The 21,374-nt window shown below is 46.2% G+C and overlaps 1 protein-coding gene across 2 annotated transcripts in view; it reads right to left on the minus strand.

Moving 5' to 3' along the window:
* SLC5A9 (solute carrier family 5 member 9) overlaps nt 1–21,374 on the minus strand; it is a 763,977-nt gene that overhangs the window by 561,031 nt on the left and 181,572 nt on the right. The window lies entirely within an intron of this gene.

Below are 21,374 nucleotides of genomic sequence, written 5' to 3' on the forward strand. Positions count from 1 at the left end.
GAGGCATTTGCACTGTTTGGCCACTGATGATGTCTGCAAGCTATCATGCATAAACTAAGAACCAATTTGCTTATCCAGTGCATTCAGTGGCCATAGCAAAGATCTGGAACTCCCTCCCTTGCTCTATCACTAGCCTTCTGGCTAATACTGCGTTTTGAAAAGGGTGAAAGCCTAGCTTTTCACTCTCTAATTGAAGGCATGTTGTTTTTCTGTGATCTTAGAAACTGTATTTATGTGGCCTTTACATCTCTTTGGGGCTTTTCAGTGCTTTAGCGCATTGAAGCCTTTGGATAGTTGTTGCTCTCCTCCAAAGCCATGTCATTTCATTTTGTTTCACCTTGTTTCAACCTGGACACCAACCTCACTCTCAATGAAAATATTGCCAAAAATCAGACAGTTTGGAACTAGCTCCGTCTCCTAAATAAGGTGAAACTGTTTCTTCCAGAGGCTTTAGAATTGCAGTTCAAATCCTCATAGTCTAGTATCCAGATGATACCCTACAGCACAACATCCCAGACTCCACACAGGCACTCCTTAAGGGTATCCTCTTTGTCTCAATCATGGCTTGAAGAAATTTTATTACATCACTCCACATCCAGATGGAATTCTATTAACTCCCCTTGCCAGTCACACAATCGTAAAAATCACCAGCCAGGATACTAGCAAATTGCAAACTAAGAAGTGTATAAAGTAAACATACGGCTGCAGGTCTTCTCCATCTAAGTTTCAGGTGAAAATAGTGCCAAAAAGCAAAAAAGCACCACTTGCGGTTATATGGACATGCTGGTCGGAGTTAGACCAGGGCAAAGTGACCCATTTAGGCTAACTGAGATGGAGTGCGGGTCGGATACAGGGACAGGATTAATTCAGGTGAAGAGTTTATCTTCTCGCACAGTCCAAGTCCATGCGAGCAGCCTCAGCCAGAACTTCGCTTTGGCTGGAGCTGCAAGGAGATCGATATCAGGGTGAAGAGCAGATCGCCACCAGAGCTTTACTTTGGCAGGAAACACAGGCGGGTGCTGTGGACGCAAAAAGCAGGTAACCATCGGAGCTTCACATTGGTAGGAGGTAGGACTGTCGCAGTTGACACCAATCATACAATCAATCAGTAATTGTAAAGTGTGGCTACTCACCAGTGAGGGTCTTAAGGCGATAAAGAGTCCGCTCGCGGTCAAGAAAAGCCCAAAGTTTCTAGATTTTCACCTGTAGCTCAGTCTTTGCAGAATTGAAGTAAAAGAAGTACATTATGATGTCAGCCAATAGTCCAGGACCTGGGGGCTCCTCTAGGAGATCAGGACTTACTCTAGCAGAGGCCAGCAGCAGATATCAGGCAGGTCTAGTTGGGTTAGTCAACTGGGCTGTTTAAGGTAAGCCTCTAGGAGATTGTTGTGTCCCTGTACCTCAAACAGAAGGTCAGTCAATTGACCTTTGGAGTCCCTTCTGGGGTTCCTAGGTTCAAGGCAAGCAGGTCCAGTCTTCCTTCTTGAGACAGCATAACAGTCCAGGAGTGTTCTGATGAGAGGTTTTTGGGAGGTTCCGCATTTATACCAAGTGCCAGCCCATGTATGAGGGCCCCTCTCTTTGTCTACCCTAAACTAATTCTCATCAGTTCTGTCTCTTTCCCTGGGTTTGACTCCAAAGTGTCTGTTGCGTTTGCAGTGACAGAGCAGAGAGCTTCAGAGAGCTTCATAAGGTAGGAAAGAGGTGGGCACAACCATTAGGTTACCCTTTGAAGCCCAGGAACAGCTAAATAAAAGTAGGTTTTTGCCCTGGCAAAAGGTTTATCTTACCAGGCCGTAATGACAGTTTAAAACATCACTGCAGGCTGCAGTGGTAGGCCTGAGACATGTTTTACAGTGCTACGTTAGTGGGTGGCACAGTGAGTGCTGAAGACCACTTGTAGTTTACAGGTTCTGGGTACATGTAGTACCATTTACTAGGGACTTATAAGTAAATTAAATGTGCCAATTAGGTGTATACCAATTTTACCATGTTTAAGGGAGAGAGCACATCCACTTTACCCTGGCTTAGCAGGGGTGAATTACACAGAGTCCTAATGCCAACAAAAACAGGATGAGCAAAAACAGAGTAGTGAAAGCAACAGGTCCAGGGGAACACCATGCCAAGGATGTCAGGCCTGAGATGTATCCTTTGTGCATTCCTTGTGAAAACAAACATCTAATTTTCTTGAGAAGACACTGGGTGGTCTAAAGCCAAAGGCATAATTGATTTCACCCATATTGATTGAAGTTTCTCTATTTGGATTCTATTCAGATTAACTCTACTTTGTAGTGAGGAGCAAAAGATCTTTGATTGCAAATGAAGTACCTGTCATGATGCCCTTAAGAGCAGCATACAATCCCACAAAACAATAATCCTACTGAGGCACAGAAAGATATCTACAGGATTAAATGAACTACCATACAATTGAAAGTCTTTCTTCAGCATTTTTCTCAGCATGTTGACAGGAATATGGTATGCGCCCTTTCCTTCCTTTCAACTTGTTTTTTGGACAGCTGGGAGATAGAAAGCATAGTCACAATCAGCAGTATCATTAGTTGCCCCACTGATGGGTGCATTCATTCAGTTGCCTCATTGATGAGTACCTTGGTTCACCTAGAGTTGGTCATTTTTCAAATATGTATCTTATTGAACCTTGCGTTGTAATACTCTTATGTCCACTCAGCAGTTATGGAGGAGTTCAGAGTTTACCACTGCTAACCAGTGCTAAAGTGCATATGCTCTCTTAAACATGGTAACATTGGTTCATAACCAATTGGCATATGTAATTTACTTATAAGTCCCTAGTAAAGAGCACTACATGTGCCCAGACCTGTAAATGAAATGCTACCAGTGGGCCTCCAGCACTGATTGTGCCACCCACCTAAGTAGCACCTTAACCATGTCCCAGGCCTGCTAGTGCAAGGCCTGTATGTGCAGTTTCACTGCCACTTCGACATAGCATTACAAAGTACTTGCCAAGCCTTAAACTCTCCTTTTTCTAAATGTAAGTCACCGATAAGGTAGGCCCTAAGTAACCCATGAGGCAGGGTGCTATGTAGGTAAAAGGCAGGACATGTGCTTATGTGTTTTATATGTCCTGGTAGTGAAAAACCCCTAAATTCATTTTCCACTACTGTGATGCCTGCTCCTTTCATAGGCTAGCATTAGGACTGCCCTCATATACTTTTTGAGTGGTAGATTCTGATCGGAACGGGCTAACCAGGTCATATTTAGTATGGCCAGAACGATAATAGAAAATCCTGCTTATTGGTGAGGTTGGATTTTATATTACTATTTTAGAAATGCCACTTTTTAGAAAGTGAGCATTTCTCTGCACTTAGAAACCATCTGTGCCTTGCAGCCCATCTCCAATCAACGCCTGGGCTGGTTGACAGATCCCTTGCGCATTACAGTCACACCTGCACTCATCTGCATATTGAATGTGTCTTCCTGGGCTGGAAGGGTGGAGGGCCTTACACTTACATTTCAAAGGCTAGTGGCTGCCCTCACACAATGGACTGCCAAACCCCCTACTGGGACCCTAGCAGACAGGGCTGTACTGAAAGGGGAACTTGTGCACTTCAAAACCACTCCTTTAAGTCTCTCCCACTTCAAAGGCATTTTTGGGTATATAAACTGGGTCTCTGACCCCACCAACTCAGACACTTCTGGACCTACACCTACACCCTGTAAAAAGGAACTGCCTGGCTGCCCAAAGGACTCATCTGGACTGCTATGCTGAAAAGGACTGCTGCCCTGCTGTTGCCCTGCTGCCCTGCTGGCCTCTGATTATGTTGAGAAGGACTCTACCTTCCCCAAAAGTGCTCTTCAAGGGCTTGGATTGAGCTTGCCTCCTGTTTTCTGAAGTCTCAGGGCCAAAAAGACTTCATCTCTTCAGGAAACTCCTTGTACGTCAAAAATTGGTGCACCACCTGCTGGAATCGATGCAAAGCCTGCATTGCGACTGAGAAATTGCCGCACAGCCGATAGAAATGACACAGCCCGACTTCTTGACCGGACATTTGACACAGCACCTGCCTTACAAAGGAAAATTTGACGCATCGCCTACTGGATCGACGCAGCGCCCATGTCCACTTCTAGCGTGTCTAGGATTTGCCCCCGATGGTCCCTGGGAGTCAAAATATCCCTGCATCACAGTGAGGAACCAAGTCTGCATGCCAAAAAATTATGCAAACCCTTTGCATCGTGGAAAGAAATGAGGCATCGTCAGTGCTGCATTGGAAAACCCAACGCAACACCCTGTTTCCACGCATCTCCTCCTCTGCGGTCTCCGTGTGTGATATTTTTGACGCATACCAGGTATTGTGTGTAACAAAGAGACAACTGTTCATTTCTAAGGATTAAGATATTTTTAAACCTTTTAAAAGTGATTTTTCAACTTTTGATTATCGGATCTTTGTCGTGTTGACCTTATTTTATTCAGATAAATATTATCTATTTTTCTAAACCTGTGTGGTGTATTTTTGTGGTGTTTTCACTGTGTTTCTGTATGATTTATTGCACAAATACTTTACACATTGTCTTCCAAGTTAAGCCTGACTGCTCAGTGCCAAGCTACCAGAGGGTGGGCACAGGATAATTTGGATTGTGTGTGACTTACCCTGACTAGGATTGTGGTCCCTACTTGGACAAAGGTGTATACCTCTGCCAACTAGAGACCCCATTTCTAACAGGAATGCTATTCCACGTATTGCAATAATAAAGTGAGAAAGGTAATAGCAGTAATACCTGCTATAAAGGCCTCCACTGCATGTTCTTAATGACCGGATCCTTAATATTAAATGGCCGGCATGCCAAACACCTTGTGCACACTCAGTTTCTCGTAGGATCTATCTTAAACAAGGGCTCACCACCCACTTCCAGAAAAGGCATCTCCCCACTTTGCAAATAAGACTTATCCAAGCAACTCCTTCCCTTAAGACTTGAAGCAGCATGATAACATCATGACACCACATCCCAGGCATTCTCTGTGTAGTCAGGGTCTATGTTCTCGTAAATTCCTTTCCATTTGCACGTCACACCTAGGCTTTCCATGCCTCCATCCACATACCTTTATTCTATACTGAAATGCTAAATCATATCAGTTTGTTGATGGGTTTTAGTTGTACCAACAATTGCATTTCTAATTTTATCCTTAATAATCAGCCAATGCTCACTTGGACACTTAAATGGGCTGTTCTCAAGATAAACACCTGGAAATCCGTTAAATGCAGGGCAAAGATGCAGGTTACAGGGCACATGGGATTGTAATTTCAGGGCTTTGATGAGCTGGCATGTGAGATGACCCTAACTGGGATCTGGTGGGATAACGATTTGGATGTCCAGGCAGAGCTTGAGGGATGAGATGCCTACGTCAGTGCTCGCAGGAGCTGGGCACAGGAATGTTCAGGAAAGGCATAGGAATCTGATTGGTAGGAAAATGCTAAATAACAATAACATAAGCAAGGCCCTCCAGTTTCCTTGGCCCAAAGGTGAGTAGCTTATCAAGTGCAGTTTCAGTGTCTGAAGGAAAAGAAACAAACTGGAATGTATGAGCTCATTGTTCACAAACATGAAAACCTGACAGATCTCCATAACACCAGGACTTCCATAGATTCCATAGACTAATTACATGGCATGTCTTGTGCAGGGCTCCTGTGGCCCTGGGCACAAGATAATCCTATGGCTGGGTGCCGGAGGTTATAAAGGCGTACTCAAATAACTTCGGTTCATCAAAAATCTATCAATCAAAAAGATTCTCCAGAAAGATAAGTTACAGCAAAGTCTCTCGACCTAACTATGGGATTTAGTAGCTATCAGTAACCAGTTATTTATTCGCAATGTCTTTAATAATTACACAATTGCCCTAGTAACAGTAGACCATATGAATTGTTTAATTCATATTTAACTAATTCATTTATTCCAAAGAGCATTGTTATTCACTTCATGATACATTCAGTTATTATCAGCACCAAAAAACAATACTTTTTTCAACATTTCTTATTTAACATTTTTTGGAAAAGGGTGATTTTCCATGTTGCGTTCTAAGTTCAAGTTACACCACTCAAGTGAACCATCCAGGTAACCCAAGAAAAGACTTCTTCTTATACCTGATTATAACTAATCAGGTAGGTTCTCTTTCAACCAAAATGGAGACTGTTTCAGCCCTGTGCCACTTAAGGACTTCTCGGAACATTGTGCATGGAGTTACATTTATCTTACATATAAACTGCCCAACATATGCTCGAGACAAAGTGTCAGCTCCTCCCACCACTCTAGCCCAGGAAAACACATCAGGATATGCAGGGCACACCACAGTTCCCTTTGTGTGACTGTTTAGAGTGAATTCACAAACAGCCCAACTGTCAACCTGACCCATACGTATATTCCAGAACCAGACAGAGGCACAGAACTGTTAAACAAGAAAACGCCCACTTTCTAAAAGTGGCATTTTCAAACTTACAATTTAAAAACCAACTTCACCAAAAGATCTATTTTTAAATTGTGAGTTCAGAGACCCCAAACCCCATATCTCAATTTGCTCCCAATGGGAAATTACACTTAAAAGATATTTCAAGGCAATCCCCATGCTAACCTATGAAATAAACAGGCCTTGCAATAGTGAAAACTGAATTTAACAGTGTGTCACTATCAGCACATGTAAAACACACCAGTACATGTCCTACATTTTAAAGACAATTAATCTGCCCCTGGCGCTGCCTTGGACCTACCTTTGGGATGACCTACATTTAGTAAAAGAGAAAGTTTGGGCCTGGCAAGTGGGAGCAATTTCCAGGTCGAATTGGTAGTTAAAAATGTACACTCAGTAACTGCAGTGGCAGGTCTGAGATATGTTTACAAGCCTACTCAAGTGGGAGGCACAATGAGTGCTACAGGCCAATTGGTGGCATTTGATTTACAGGGCTGGGCACACTTAGTACACATTACTAGGGACTTCTTATTAAATCAGATATGCCAATCTTGGATAAACCAATCACCAATACCATTTAGTCACTGAGCGCTTACACTTTAGTGCTGGTAAGCAGTGGTAAAGTGCCCAGAGTTCTTAGATCAGCAAAACCAAAATTCAGCACAGGATCAAAAGAGAGGAGGTCAGAAGCCAAAAAGACAAGGGAAACTACACCAAGAGCTGACAGGTCTAACACATGTCCCCCCCAGCTGAAAGTGGGGAGAACTACCCAACCTCATGGGAAGAACCTGGACAGACCATCAGCATTGGTGTGTTCTGTGCCAGGGTGATGTTCCTCCGTAATGTCCATTCCCTCTAGAGGGATGGACCACCTCAACAGTTTAGGATTCTCGCCCCTCAACTGCATTAGCCATCTGAGGGGTCTGTGGTCTGTCTGAATCCAAAAGTGAGTCCTAAAGAAATAGGGTCTTAGCTTCTTCAGTGCCCAGATCACAGCAAAAGCTTCTGTTTCTATTGTGCTCAAACTCTGTTCCCTGTGGTAAAATTCTACTAATGAAGGCTACCGGCTGATCTAGGCACTCTTTGTTAAGCTGTGAAAGCACAGCTCCCACAGCAAGGTCTGAGGCATATGTCTGCACAACAAATTCCTTGGAGAAGTCAGGAGCTTTGAGCACACGACCTCCTTCAGGGTGTAAAATGTGGTCTGGCATGCCTCTGTCCAGATCACCGGTCAGGACTGCTTCTTGTAAGTCAGCTCTATCAAGGGGACAACAATGGTGCCATTTCCCTTGACAAATCTCCTGTAGTACCCAGTAAGAGCTAAAAAGGCTTTCAGCTCTGTTTGAGTCTTGAGGGGTGCCCAAGCTAGAATGGTGTCAATCCTGGCTTGTAGGGGAACCATCTGGCCGCTCCCTACCTGGTGTCCCAAGAACACCCCTGCCCTATTTGGCACTTACTTGCCTTAACAGTGAGGCCTGCACTCTGCAGAATCCTCAATACTTCTAGGATGTTTTACAAGTGGTCCTCCGAGCTAGAGAGGAAAAAAGCAATGTCGTCCGGGTAGGTGCCACTGAAGTTCTCCAACCCAGCCAGGACAAGGTTGACCAGCCTTTGGTATGTGAAAGGAGCATTCCTCAACCCAAAGGGCATAACACAGAACTGGTGATGCCCCTCTGGCATTGAGAATGCCATCCTCTCCATGGGCCCCTCGGTTAAAGCAATCTGCCAGTACCCAGGTGTTAGATGAAACGTGCTCAGGAACTTGGCAGCTCCCAACCATTCAATGAGCTCATGAGCTCGGGGGATGGGGTGCACGTTAGCCTTATTGATGGCATTGAGCCCTCAGTAATTAACACAAAACCTCTGTTCAGGTGTGACACTGGGTGGAGCAGCCTTGGGAACCAGAAGCACTGGGCTGGACTAAAGACTATTGGAGTGCTCAATCACCCCTATCTCCAGCACCTTAGAGACTTCCTCTTTGATGCTGTTCCTCACGCTATCACTCACTCTGTAAGACTTGTGCTTAATAGGTAGCTGTTCCAGTGTAAATGTCATGAGTACAACATTGGGTGACTTCTGGGGTGAGCGAGAACAAAGTGGCAAACTGTCCCAATAACTGATGACAGTCCCTCTGCTGCTCTAGAGTGAGGGTAGGTGAGAGGTACACACCCTCTACTGACCCATCCTGCTCTTTGGAAGACAGGAGGTCAGGGAGAGGTTCACTCTCCTCTTCCACCCCATCATCCGTGACCAAGAGCATGGTCAACTCAGACCTCCCTAAACATGATTAGAGGTGGTTCATGTGTAGGCCCCTCAAAGGGTTCCTAGGAGTTTGCATGTCCACCAGGTAGGTGACATTACTCATGCGCTCCTTAACTTCAAATGGCCCAGAACATCAGTCTTGGAAGGCATGGGGCTCTAATGGGGCCATCACCCATACTTTCTGGGCAGGCTGAAAGCCAACCAGGGTGGTATTCTGGCTGTACAAGCATTTCATATCCTCCGGGCTGGTTTTCAGATTCTCCTAGGTGAGCTTCTAGAAGCGGGCTGTCTGGTTCCTGAAGGCTAGCATGTAACTAAACACATCTTGGGGTAATTTCTTGGGAGCTTGGTCGCAGCCCTCCTTCACCAAACTGAGGAGCCCTCTCACAGGGTGCCCATACAGAAGTTCAAAAAGGCTGAAGCCAACCCCCTTCTGTGGCACATCCTTGCAGGCAAACAACAGACATGGTATCAGGACATCCCACTTACGCCTCATGGGTTCTGAGAGACCCATAATCATGCCCTTCAGGGAACAGTTGAACCTTTCAACCAACCCATTGTTTTGGTGGTGGTAAGGCATGATGAACTTGTAGGTAACACCACACGCCTTCCACACGGCCTTAGTGTATAGTGGCACGAAATTGGTACACTGGTCAGATCCCACCTCTGTGAGGAAATCCACATGGGTAAAGATCCCCATAAGTGCCCTGGCCATGGTGGGGGCAGACACTGTCCTCACAGGGATAGCTTCCGGATACCGGGTGGCATAGTCCACCAAGACCAAGATAAACCTGCCCATGGCTGTCTTGGGATCCAGAGGCCCCACAATGTTGATGCTCTCCCACTGAAAAGAAGTACTCAGAACAGGAAATGGTTGAAGAGGAGCTTTGTACCTCCTCCCAAATTTGCCACTCACCTGGAAGGTTTGACAGGTCCTTCAGAATGCATCTGAGTTCTTCCTCATTTAGGGCCAATAAAAGTGGGTGACAAGCCTAGCAAATGTCTTATCCTGCCCCAAATGATCTGCCAGTGGCACATAATGAGCCAGACACAGTAGGAAGGCTCAGAAACACCTGGGTACCACGAGCATATGGGCTGCCCCAGGCTCAGCAACCTTAGACTTGCTATACATGAGATCATTCTCCCAGTATATCAGGTGAGAACCAGAGGTGTCACCAGCTGCCTATGCCACAGCCTGTTTCCAAAGACCTTCAAGGGTGGGGAACACCTTCTGCACTGCGCAGAGCTCCTCCCTGGTGGGGCCTCATTCCTGCTGCCAGTGGGTCAGGTAGGTCCTCCAGTTCGGCCACTTCTTCCCCTGTAGGATCCGGGGCATCTCCCTCAGGTTCAGCCTCCTCCCGGAACGTTGGAATCTCAGGAGGGGGATTCCTGTGCTCCTTGCCCCTCCTCCTCCTGGCAGGCACCTGGGTCACTGTTTCAGTCTCCAGGTTCTTCTGATCACCCTCTCTGGTGGCCATGGACCGTGTGATTATGCACACCCACTCTGGCAATCCTAACAGCTCCAGGTCATTCCTTAGCAGACAGTTAATAGGCATGTTTGGACTCACAACTACTCTCAAGGAACCTGAGATCACCCCCATTCAAAGGGAACCTGAGCTACCAAACATAGCAGCTCACTGCTACAACTTGGTGGACCACAATAGGGATTACCTGCTCTTGAGACACCAAATGACAGTGGACAGTTGTCATACTGACCTCTGTGTTTTGTAGAGTCTCCACCAGCCTTCCATTGATGGTCACCCACTGTCTGTACTTTTTAGTGTAGTCAGACATGAGGGTTCTCTGGACCACCTCAGCCTCACCCAGGGAGACTATGGTTAAATCAGCTGGCTCCTCACCACTAATTGGGGCCAACTCTTCCGCAAGCGCTATACTTCCCCCCCAGTGTCCACTTGGGACACTTAGGACTCCCCCTGAAATGCCTTTCCTGGCCTCAGATGAAGTACTTGAGGTGTCCCTTCCCTGCAGGCTTATCTGACTGAACCAATATTTCTTTTCAACAGTGTTGGACCTGGCTTTTTGACGGGGACATCCCCAAACTTTTTGCCTCCTTCCTCCTATTTTTTTCTGACCTGTTGTTGTTGGCTTTTGACCTCTGAGCACTTTACCACTGCTAACCAGTGCTAAAATGCATATGCTCTCTGTGTAAATTGTACTATGGATTGGTTTATCCATGATTGACTATTTAATTTACTTGTAAGTCCCTGGTAGAGTGCACTACATGTGCCTAGGGCATGTAGATTAAATGCTACTAGTGGGCCGCAGCACTGGTTGTGCCACCCACCTCAGTAGCCCCTTAACCTTGTCTCAGGCCTGCCATTGCAAGGCCTGTGTGTGCAGTTTCACTGCCACTTCGACTTGGCATTTAAAAGTACTTGCCAAGCCTAGAACTCCCCTTTTTCTACATATAAGTCATCCCTAATGTGTGCCCTAGGTAACCCCTAGAGCAGGGTGCTGTGTAGGTAAAAGGCAGGACATGTACCTGTGTAGTTATATGTCCTGGTAGTGTAAAACTCCTAAATTCGTTTTTACACTACTGTGAGGCCTGCTCCCTTCATAGGCTAACATTGGGGCTGCCCTCATACACTGTTGAAGTGGCAGCTGCTGATCTGAAAGGAGCAGGAAAGTCATATTTAGTATGGCCAGAATGGTAATATAAAATCCTGCTGACTGGTGAAGTCGGATTTAATATTACTATTCAAGAAATGCCACTTTTAGAAAGTGAGCATTTCTTTGCACTAAAATCTTGTTGTGCCCTTCAACCCACGTCTGGCTAGGTTTAGTTGACAGCTCCTTGTGCATTCCCTCAGACACACCCCAAACACAGGGTACTCAGCCTCACTTGCATACATCTGCATTTTGAATGGGTCTTCCTGGGCTGGGAGGGTGGAGGGCCTGCCCTCACACAAAGGACTGCCACACCCCCTACTGGGACTCTGGCAGACAGGATTGAACTGAAAGGGGGCTTGGTGCATTTCTTAGACACTCTTTGAAGTCACCCCCACTTCAAAGGCACAACTTAGTATAAAACAGGGCCTCTGCCCTACCTCATCAGACACTTGCTGGAGAAGAAACCTGAACCAGAAACTACATCCTGCCAAGAAGAACTGCCTGGCTGCTCAAAGGACTCACCTGTCTGCTTTTCTACAAAGGACTGCTGCCTTGCTGTTGGCCTGCTGCCTTGCTGAACTGCCTGGCTGCTCAAAGGACTCACCTGTCTGCTTTTCTACAAAGGACTGCTGCCTTGCTGTTGGCCTGCTGCCTTGCTGAACTCTTGTCTGGCTGTAAAAGTGCTCTCCAAGGGCTTGGATAGAGCTTGCCTCCTGTTCCCTGAAGTCTCAGGACCAAAAAGACTTCTTTCACTTGGACGCTCCGTGCGCCAAATTTTTCGACGCACAGCTTGCTCCGCGGCAAGAAAAACGCCGCACACCGACGCTGATCGACGCAATGCCTTCGGGACGATAGAAACTTCGACGCGCAGCCTCGCAAGGACAACGCCGCCCGACTTCCAAGGAGAAATCGACGCGACGCCTACCGTGAGCTCGAAACTTCGACGCACGGCCTCGCAAGGACAACGCCGCCCGACTTCCAAGGAGAAATCGACGCGACGCCTGCCGTAAGATCGAAACTTCGACGCGCAGCCCCGCAGAACGACGCGCAGCCGGAAAACAAGCAGGAGAATCCACGCACAGACCCGGGACATCTGGTAATCCCCGCAATCCACAAGAAGAGACTGTCTGCGCGCCGGAAAATGATGCAGGACTTCCCCGCGTGGAAAAGAACGACGCAAGTCTGTGTGTGCTGAGGAGAAATCGACGCACACACCCTTTTTCCATGTATCTCTTCTCCTGTGGCCCTCTGAGGAGATTTCCCACCAGAAACCAGGTACTTTGTGCTTGAAAGACACTTTATTGCTTTTTAAAGACTTAAGACACTTTATATCACTTTTCAGTGATATCTTTACAAATTCATATTGCAACTTTGATTGTTTGGACCAACAATTACTCAGATAAATATTCTATATTTTTCTAAACACTGTGTGGTGTATTTTTGTGGTGTTATACTATGGTGTTGTATGATTTATTGCACAAATGCTTTACACATTGCCTTCTAAGTTAAGCCTGACTGCTCGTGCCAAGCTACCGGAGGGTGAGCACAGGCTGATTTTGGATTGTGTGTGACTTACCCTGACTAGAGTGAGGGTTCTTGCTTGGACAGAGGGCAACCTGACTGCCAACCAAAAACCCCATTTCTAACAAACAGGGGGCTGGGAATCCTTACCCTGGGAACTAGTTTGGAGATCTTTTGAGAATGCCTTACTTTTATCCTTGTCCCTCCTCCTCCTCCTTCTGTTTGGGACCCAACCCACACTTGGCTGAGTCTCCCACATACAAGTTGTTTTGAACCCTGGTGCTGAGCCAGCGGTTGGCCTCCTTGGCAATCTTCCTGGAGTCAGTAGGCTTGCTGTCAATCAAGTGCTGGCTCAACTCTAAAAAAACAACAACCAGATAAGTGTTCCTAAACAATCAAATTGTACAGTCCCTGATAGTCTGTTATCTCGCTGCCCTTCACCCAACCATCCAATGCTCTGCAAAAAAGAATCAAGATACTCCACCCAAGTTTGAGACCAAAGTTTAGTACTCTACCTAAACTTTACCCTGTAACTCTCTGGGGTGAGACCATACCTCCTGGTCAGGGTGACCTTCATGGCAGGGTACCTCATCCTGTCCTCTTCTTCTAAGGCCAACAAGATTTTCCTCCCTCCACTGAGAAGTAATTCCACAGGCCTTCCCCCCCAATATTTCTCAGGGACCCTATGCATCCTGAGTGCCGCGTCATAACCCCTGATCCACTGCTTTATGACATCCCCCACAACAAAATCCTTCATCACATCCTTGGGTATATGTACCTTCCCATCAGACCGCAATTGAAAACTGCTGCCACCATCTGCACAGGACCTGCTCTTTAGTCCAGTTCCTTCAAGCTCAGCTCTTGAGCTAAAAGCAATTTATTTTCTTCCATGGCAATTTTCTCTTTTTCTGCCTCTTTTTTGAGCCTAGCTTGTTCCAACGTAAGCTCCAACTCATGCTTCAGCTTGAGCTTCTCCAGATCCATTTGGAGTCTCCAAGCCTCCCGCCTGTCCTCCAGCTCTTCTGGGGTCAGACCTCTTAAAGAAAAACTGCTGCTTGCCCTGGAAGGTGCCTTCATCCCAGACATATCTTGATTATCCACAAAATCATCCTGAAGGTGTTGCTCCTCTCCCTCCACAATAACATTCTCCTCCCCATGTGCTCATCAGCCTTTTGCAGTTTTTCCTTTTTAGTGAGGCCTTTATCAGGACATTTGTGCTCCTTGCAGTACTTTTTGAGCTTAAGTGCCAAATAGGTCTCCATCCTCTCCTGCTCAAATACCAACGATGCAGCTCCCACTGATGGATCACCAGACTTGAACATGATTGTGAATCTAACTCAAAAGTTGCAAAAAGAGAAAAAAATCAAACCAGTGTGTTGGGGTGTAATGGGTTGCGAGAAGGGAATAGTGTACACATATCACTGTATGTCAAGTACAAATACAAGTCCTATCCTCCTGATCACCAGTGTTAGAAATTGGGTCTTTAGCTGGTAGTGGTTTGCACTCTGTCCAAGTAGGAATCCTCACTCTAGTCAGGGTAAGGGAGCCACACAGCTAAGATAACCTCTGTTCAACCCCTTGGTAGCTTGGCACGAGCAGTCAGGCTAATCTCAGAGGCAATGTGTAGAGTATTTGTACACACACACACAGTAACACAGTGAACACACCACAAAAACACTCCACACCAGTTTTAGAAAAATAGTCAATATTTATCTGAATAAAACAAGACCAAAAAAGGGTCAGTGGGTAAGGAGTATAACGTCACAAAGTATTGGGCAAAAATGTAATTGATGTCCGCCTGAGTTCTTGGGATGTCTGAGTGTGGCATGCATGCCAAGATATCCCTCTGCGTGCTGACGCGCCACAGCATCTTTATAATCAATGGCACTCAATTGCTGAGTCTGCTCTCTGCATTGGCAGTGAAGTTCTACCAGTTGTGGGTGTGAGGTCGTTACAGTTACCATTTCAATTTTTATGGTGCATATTTGTGCCTCAAGATCCATGACAGAATGCAAAGTGTCATTTTCACACCCCAGGAGGCGTTAATGCAGTGCCCCTTCATGACTACCCTCATGGTTTCACATTCAAGCCCCTAGGCGGTGGTCATACCATCATTGTGTGCAAAGTAAAGGGTAAGTCACATAGGGCCTCATTCCAACCCTGGCGGTCATGGACCGCCTGGGCCCGGGACGGAGGATGCACCGCCAACAGGCTGGCGGTGCATCAAGGCCAATTCTGACTGCGGCGGTAAAGCCGCGGTCAGAAAAGGGAAACCGGCGGTTTCCCGCCGGTTTTCCCCTGACCCAGGGAATCCTCCACGGCCCTGGGGATTCCGACCCCCTTCCCGCCACCCTGTTCCTGGCGGTCTTGACCGCCAGGAACAGGATGGCGGGAACGGGTGTCATGGGGCCCCTGGGGGCCCCCACTGGCATGGGCACTGCAGGGGCCCCCTAACAGGGCCCCATTAGGATTTTCAGTGTCTGCTAAGCAGACACTGAAAATCGCGACGGGTGCCACTGCACCCGTTGCACAAAAGATACTCCGCCGGCTCCATTCGGAGCCGGCCTCATCGTTGCTGGGGCTTTCCCGCTGGGCGGGCGGCCTTTTGGCGGTCGCCCGCCCGCCCAGCGGGAATGTCATAATGACCGCTGCGGTCTTTTGACCGCGGAACGGTCTTCTGGCGGTTCCCGCCAGGCGGGCGGCGGAAGCCGCCCGCGGGGGTCAGAATGACCCCCATAGTGCCTTCATCCGTAGTCTCCACGTCGGAATGGCAGATCAGGTCACACCCCAAGTAAAGACAACCTTAAGTGGATTATGTTCTGAAATTGTCCTACCCAGATATTAGGAGGATTGCATCATGGGCCAGAGATCTAAGTTACAGAGTATATAGTCCAGATGCATATGAATCTGATGGCCCAGAGCATAGTAGAAGTACTCTGAGTCAGTTGGGTGGACTAAACACCAGACATCATAGAGATGAATTATCTCAGTCCACTGTTTAAATTGCTTAGTTGCCTTTATTCCATGGGTACCTGGAAGAGGGGGGGAGGAGGTGCTGATCTGTCTAGGAACGAGTCATACACACAATGAAAATCTGCAGGTTATGTATCAAAGATGGAGTGGATGATGTGTGGAGAAAATCACCCTGGTGAGTGTTGGGTGCATATCTGGAGAGCAAGAAGAGGAAACACCCATCAAAGGGCCCTCCACTAGGGCATATCTCCCATCAGGGGTACCAATCAGTTTTGATTGGTCAGCAGTCCAGCTTTTTTTCAAATATTTCCCTACTTAAAGACAACTTGGCACAGACTCACTGCACCTCCAGGTATCGCCGCGCAGACATTTTACTGCCAATTTTTCAAATACAAGTGGATTTTGTTGGCATCTTTTAAACTTGTTATAGTTAGCTCAGCATTTGCATCATAAGCTACATGTTTTAAGTGGTTTTGCTCTTTACACATAAGAATGTTTTTTAAAATGTTTTGCGCCACTACCTGCACAGGACACTTAGGGGGTCATTCTGACCCTGGCGGTCGTTGACCGCCAGGGTCAACGACCGCGGGAGCACCGCCAACAGGCTGGCGGTGCTCCCAAGGGCATTCTGACCGCGGCGGTATGGCCGCGGTCAGAAAGGGAAAACCGGCGGTCTCCCGCCGGTTTTCCGCTGCCCAGGGGAATCCTCCATGGCGGCACAGCTTGCTGCGCCGCCATGGGGATTCCGACCCCCATACCGCCATCCTGTTCCTGGCGGTTTCGGCCGCCAGGAACAGGATGGCGGTATGGGGTGTCGTGGGGCCCCCATAAGAGGGCCCCACTTTGAATTTCAGTGTCTGCCATGCAGACACTGAAATTCGCGACGGGTGCAACTGCACCCGTCGCACCCTTCCCACTCCGCCGGCTCTATTCAGAGCCGGCATCCTCGTGGGAAGGGGTTTCCCGCTGGGCTGGCGGGCGGCCTTCTGGCGGTGGCCCGCCAGCCCAGCGGGAAACACAGAATAACCGCGGCGGTCTTCTGACCGCGGTGCGGTATTCTGTTGGGGGTACTTTGGCGGGCGGCGGAGTTAGAATGACCCCCTTAGACCCACATTTGTACTTTTTTTGCTCCACATTTGCGTAATTTTTTTACACAAAAGCGTTGCAAACTTAGAAAATACAATTATATTTTGTAACTTTGCGCCACCTTTGCGTCACAAAATGACACTAATGAGGCACAAAAAAGTATAAATATGTGTTTAAGATTCTCCGGTCCACCCCAACCTCGTTTTCCATATTCCTGGGACAACTGGGGCTGCCATTTTTGATGGGTCAGCAGTTTAGTCTTTCTTCAAATATTTTCCAACTTAAAGACAGGCTGGCACGGATGCACAGTGGATGCACCAACGGCAAACACGTCTGTGCGCGTCCGCACCCGACTGCTGCCAGGGACCGCGCATCTTACACTCTATGGTCAAGTGAAACTACTAAACTTCAGTCCTCTAATAATTAACTTAAGGGCTTTAATACCAGAGTCACTCTTCAGAAGAATGCTACCTCACCATGTCATACCATCCTTTAACTGGAATCCAACACCCTGAGTGAATGCAAAACCTGTAGTTTCACGTTTACTACTGATCTTCCGTGGAAGGCTTCTGCTCATTCTGTCCATTTTAAAAGCACATTCCATAAGGAGTGCTTTAATGAATCCTCTTGTTACTTTTTCAGCAAATATTCGCAAACATAAGGGGTATGGATAAATCTGTAACAGACCTATACTGCACTGTATGCTCTTGCTAAACATGCTACTGAAATATGGGATCTAATAACCACTCACCAGCCAGACATATGTTTTCTTAGAAGAACCTGGCTTCACATGTCGTCTATTCTCTGCATACCCATAGCCATGCCTGGACACTCTAACTTGCTAAAACTTGGCAGGGAGACAAAAAAAGGGTCAGAATAGGTATTGCCTTTTGCATCCCAGCTAAAGTTACCCTAATTGGTACTCTCTGTGAGGAATGGATAGGGATCTGCATTTTTAACCTAGAGATGCTATCTGGTGATTTATGGAAAGGTGCTCTAGTATATCACCCCCCTGGTTTAAACATTTTTTTAGCTATAAGCTAACAAACATTATTGTCCCCCTCACCATGTGCTAACTTCCAAAAGGAGATTTTAGCTTTCACGCAGAACTGTGCTCTGACCCAGAAACACAACCACTTCTCTCTGATTTAGAGATGCTGCGGCTTACCCAGCAAATCATTGGCCCCACTCACATTGCCGGGCATACTTTAGATATTTTATTCACAAACATCCCCACTCTAGAAGTAGATCCCCCTTCTTCCTTTATTTGGTCAGACCACTCCTTGATAACCTTCCGGCTACCCATTGAAGAGAAGCAGATTACCAGGAAGAATGACACCCATATAAAATTAGGCCCTGGCAAAAGTCTCAGAATCTTCTTTTGCATCTATTTCACCCATCCTGAATATCTCCAAATCATCTGACATTTCTAGTGCCTTCACAATTTTTCAAGAATCTTTATTGGAGACCTTGGATCAAAATGCCCCTTTTAAAACTAGTCGCTGCAACCACATGAGGCCTCATTCGCCTTGGTACTCTGAAGAACTGAAATGAGAGAAAGTGGCATGTAGGAAACTGGAGAGCAGGTGGCGCACCACTAGATCTCTCAGTGATAAAACTTCTTATAAATCAGTCTTACACTCTTATCATAAAAAACTCAAAGCTGTCCAGAAAATTCCCCTTATCAATAGAATAGACAATGCAGGCAACTCATCTAAAGTTCTAAATGAGTTTATGAAGTCCACGGCCTGCACCTCATCTGTACCGGTCACCCACGAATTCTGTAATATGTTAGCAGACCACTCTGAAAAAAAAATAGCAACTATCTGTAAGAATCTTACCCTTTGCCCTCCCCCTTCCCTTTGGGTTGATTCTTCTATTACCATTACCTCCACCTCACATCCCTTTTCTGGTTTGGAACACTTTGAACACATCACCTCAGACCTTGCCCTGAAAATAATGAGCAGCATTAAATCAGGATCTCCTTCTGATCCTGTCCCGCCTTCACATTATGATGACTCTAGCTAAACACCCTGCTCCCAGACGTCACAGAATTTTCAATCTCTCTCTTGATGTGGCACCCATACCTCAGGCCTGGAAAATGGGACAGGTGATGCCAATCATGAAAAAACCTGATGCAGATTCACTAAACCTGCTAACTATAGACCTATTTCCCTTCTTTCTTACCTCAGTAGAAATCTAGAAAGTCTAGTAAATCAACAGCTATCGAATTGTCTAGAATCCAGTTCCATCCTGGACATCTCCCAGTCAGGCTTTAGAGCCTTTCATATTACAGAAACTGTTGTAATGGCGGTTTTAGACAACATCAGACTTTCCCTTGATGACGGCTCTCCAGCAGTGCTGGTATTTTTTGATCTGTCCGCTGCCTTTGAAAGCATCTCACACCCCATCATGATCCACAGACTTTCTAAGATTGGTGTCACTGGGAAAACATTAGAATGGCTTCATAGCTTCCTCAGCAATAGAACACAGACAGTAAACCTAGGACCATTAAAATCATGTGTCATGGCTATAGATAGGGGGGAACTAGAGGGCGCATTCCTAGGCCCTACACTTTTTAATAAATATGTTTCCCCTTTAGCTAGAGAAGTAAGATCCTGTGGTCTTGAGATGAGGAAAATTGCCTCCTGGATGTCCAAAAACTGCCAGCAGCTGAACAGCGAAAAAACTGAGATCTTGCTGCTCAGCAAAGCATATACCTTCTGGAAGATGACTGATGGCCATCCGAATTGGGTTCTGTGCCTGAACCTAGAAAGGTCCTAAAGAAACTAGCGGCAGATTTAAGAGTCCCTAGCATCACCTTAGCGCTGCTATAGCGTCATTTTTTTTATGCTATGGTGGTGCTAAAATGGCATTTTCCCTGCACCATATTTACGAAGTGGCGCAATGCATGCATTGTGCCACTTTGAAAACCCTTACTCCACATTATGCCTGCGCCAGGCATAATGTATGGAAGGGGGCCTTTTCCCCTTTTACGGGGGCCAAAAAAATGGTGCAAGGAGATTTCCTTGCTCCATTTTCTTCGGCACTTTTAAAGCCTGCTCAGATCATTGAATTACCAGCCTGTCCAGCTAGGAAGGCCGCACCCCTGCATATAGGAGCAGGTCTGTGTGACTTAATGGACTGTCACATTTTGAGCAGCAGGTTGGGACATTTTCAGCAAACCCGGTGATTTTACATTGAGTCTGCCTACTTTAGGTAATGAACTCTGTTTTTATTATTTCGGTTGGCTCCAGCAACCCACTTGGGAAAATATTATAAAATGTGCAGGACTACCTTTACCAGAATGCACTTTTCAACTCACTTTAAAGGCCCACTGGGGCAGAACTGGTATTTAACAGAGTAATCAGGTGCCTGCAAATAAAACCAGCTGAGCAGCCATGCATGTGTTCTTTGAACAAGGGAGGAGATGTCTGGAATGCTTTCAGCATTGGCTGCACCTACTGAGGTGAAACACTACAGACTACGTTTCTCTGCTGATGAAGGGATGAACCCAGAAACACGTGTCCAGAGATGAATAAAAATATAAGGCCAGGAATAATGAAAATGTCAAAAGAATTCACTGTAAGTTGCTGGCTTTGCCATATTCCCTAATACATATCCTGCTGGGAATGCGCTTTCATAGAGAACAACACTTGTTGGTATATGTATATATATATATATATATATATATATATATATATATATATATATATATATATATATATTTCACACAAACGTATTTTGTGTCTCACAAACATATTTTAGTTGTGTTTGTTTGAGGAATAGTTGGTTGAATATTTATTCCTGCTTTCTGTTGTATACATGGTTTTGGTTCCCAGAGGAGCAGTGATTAATTACCTTCATCGCCAAGGGTTCACTGGTGATGCATCACGACTTCACGGAATGGAACCAAAGGATCAACTGCGCATGGTCTCCTCTGCTCCTCACATCAGGACCTCCATCCAAAATGTACACTTTCAGCTGGATAAGGTTGGTCCCTCTATCCAACCCACGCTACATCAGGGTCAGCTTGACATTACAGATTTGAGCCGGCCTAGTGTGACCAGGTAGCCTTGGCTGGTGTTTAAAGCTTCTAAGCACTGTATTTGCAGATATTCATATCTTGACTTCTACATGTTGGATTTTTGTTGTTTTGGTCACACACACCAACAGTGACTACTTTGGTCCTAGTGAAGATCTCCATTTACATTCCTCTATTAGGACTTGAAACCTATGTCAACAACATTTAATAGTTTTTTGACTAATAGTAAGGGATTCATGCCTAACCAGACCAACTCATTCTGACCTCCTCTTGCTGTCTGTACTTCCATCCTTTATAGCCAAAATCATTTAGTAGCTACATTTTATTTCACTGTTTCGTAAATCAATGCTTACTCATTTTTGACACAAGAGCTCTGCGCCTTCACTCCACTATTTCACTGTATCATCTTCAGTTATGCATAAT

Source organism: Pleurodeles waltl, chromosome 4_2 (genome assembly GCF_031143425.1).
Source record: "Pleurodeles waltl isolate 20211129_DDA chromosome 4_2, aPleWal1.hap1.20221129, whole genome shotgun sequence".
NCBI classification, from domain to species: Eukaryota; Metazoa; Chordata; class Amphibia; order Caudata; family Salamandridae; genus Pleurodeles; species Pleurodeles waltl.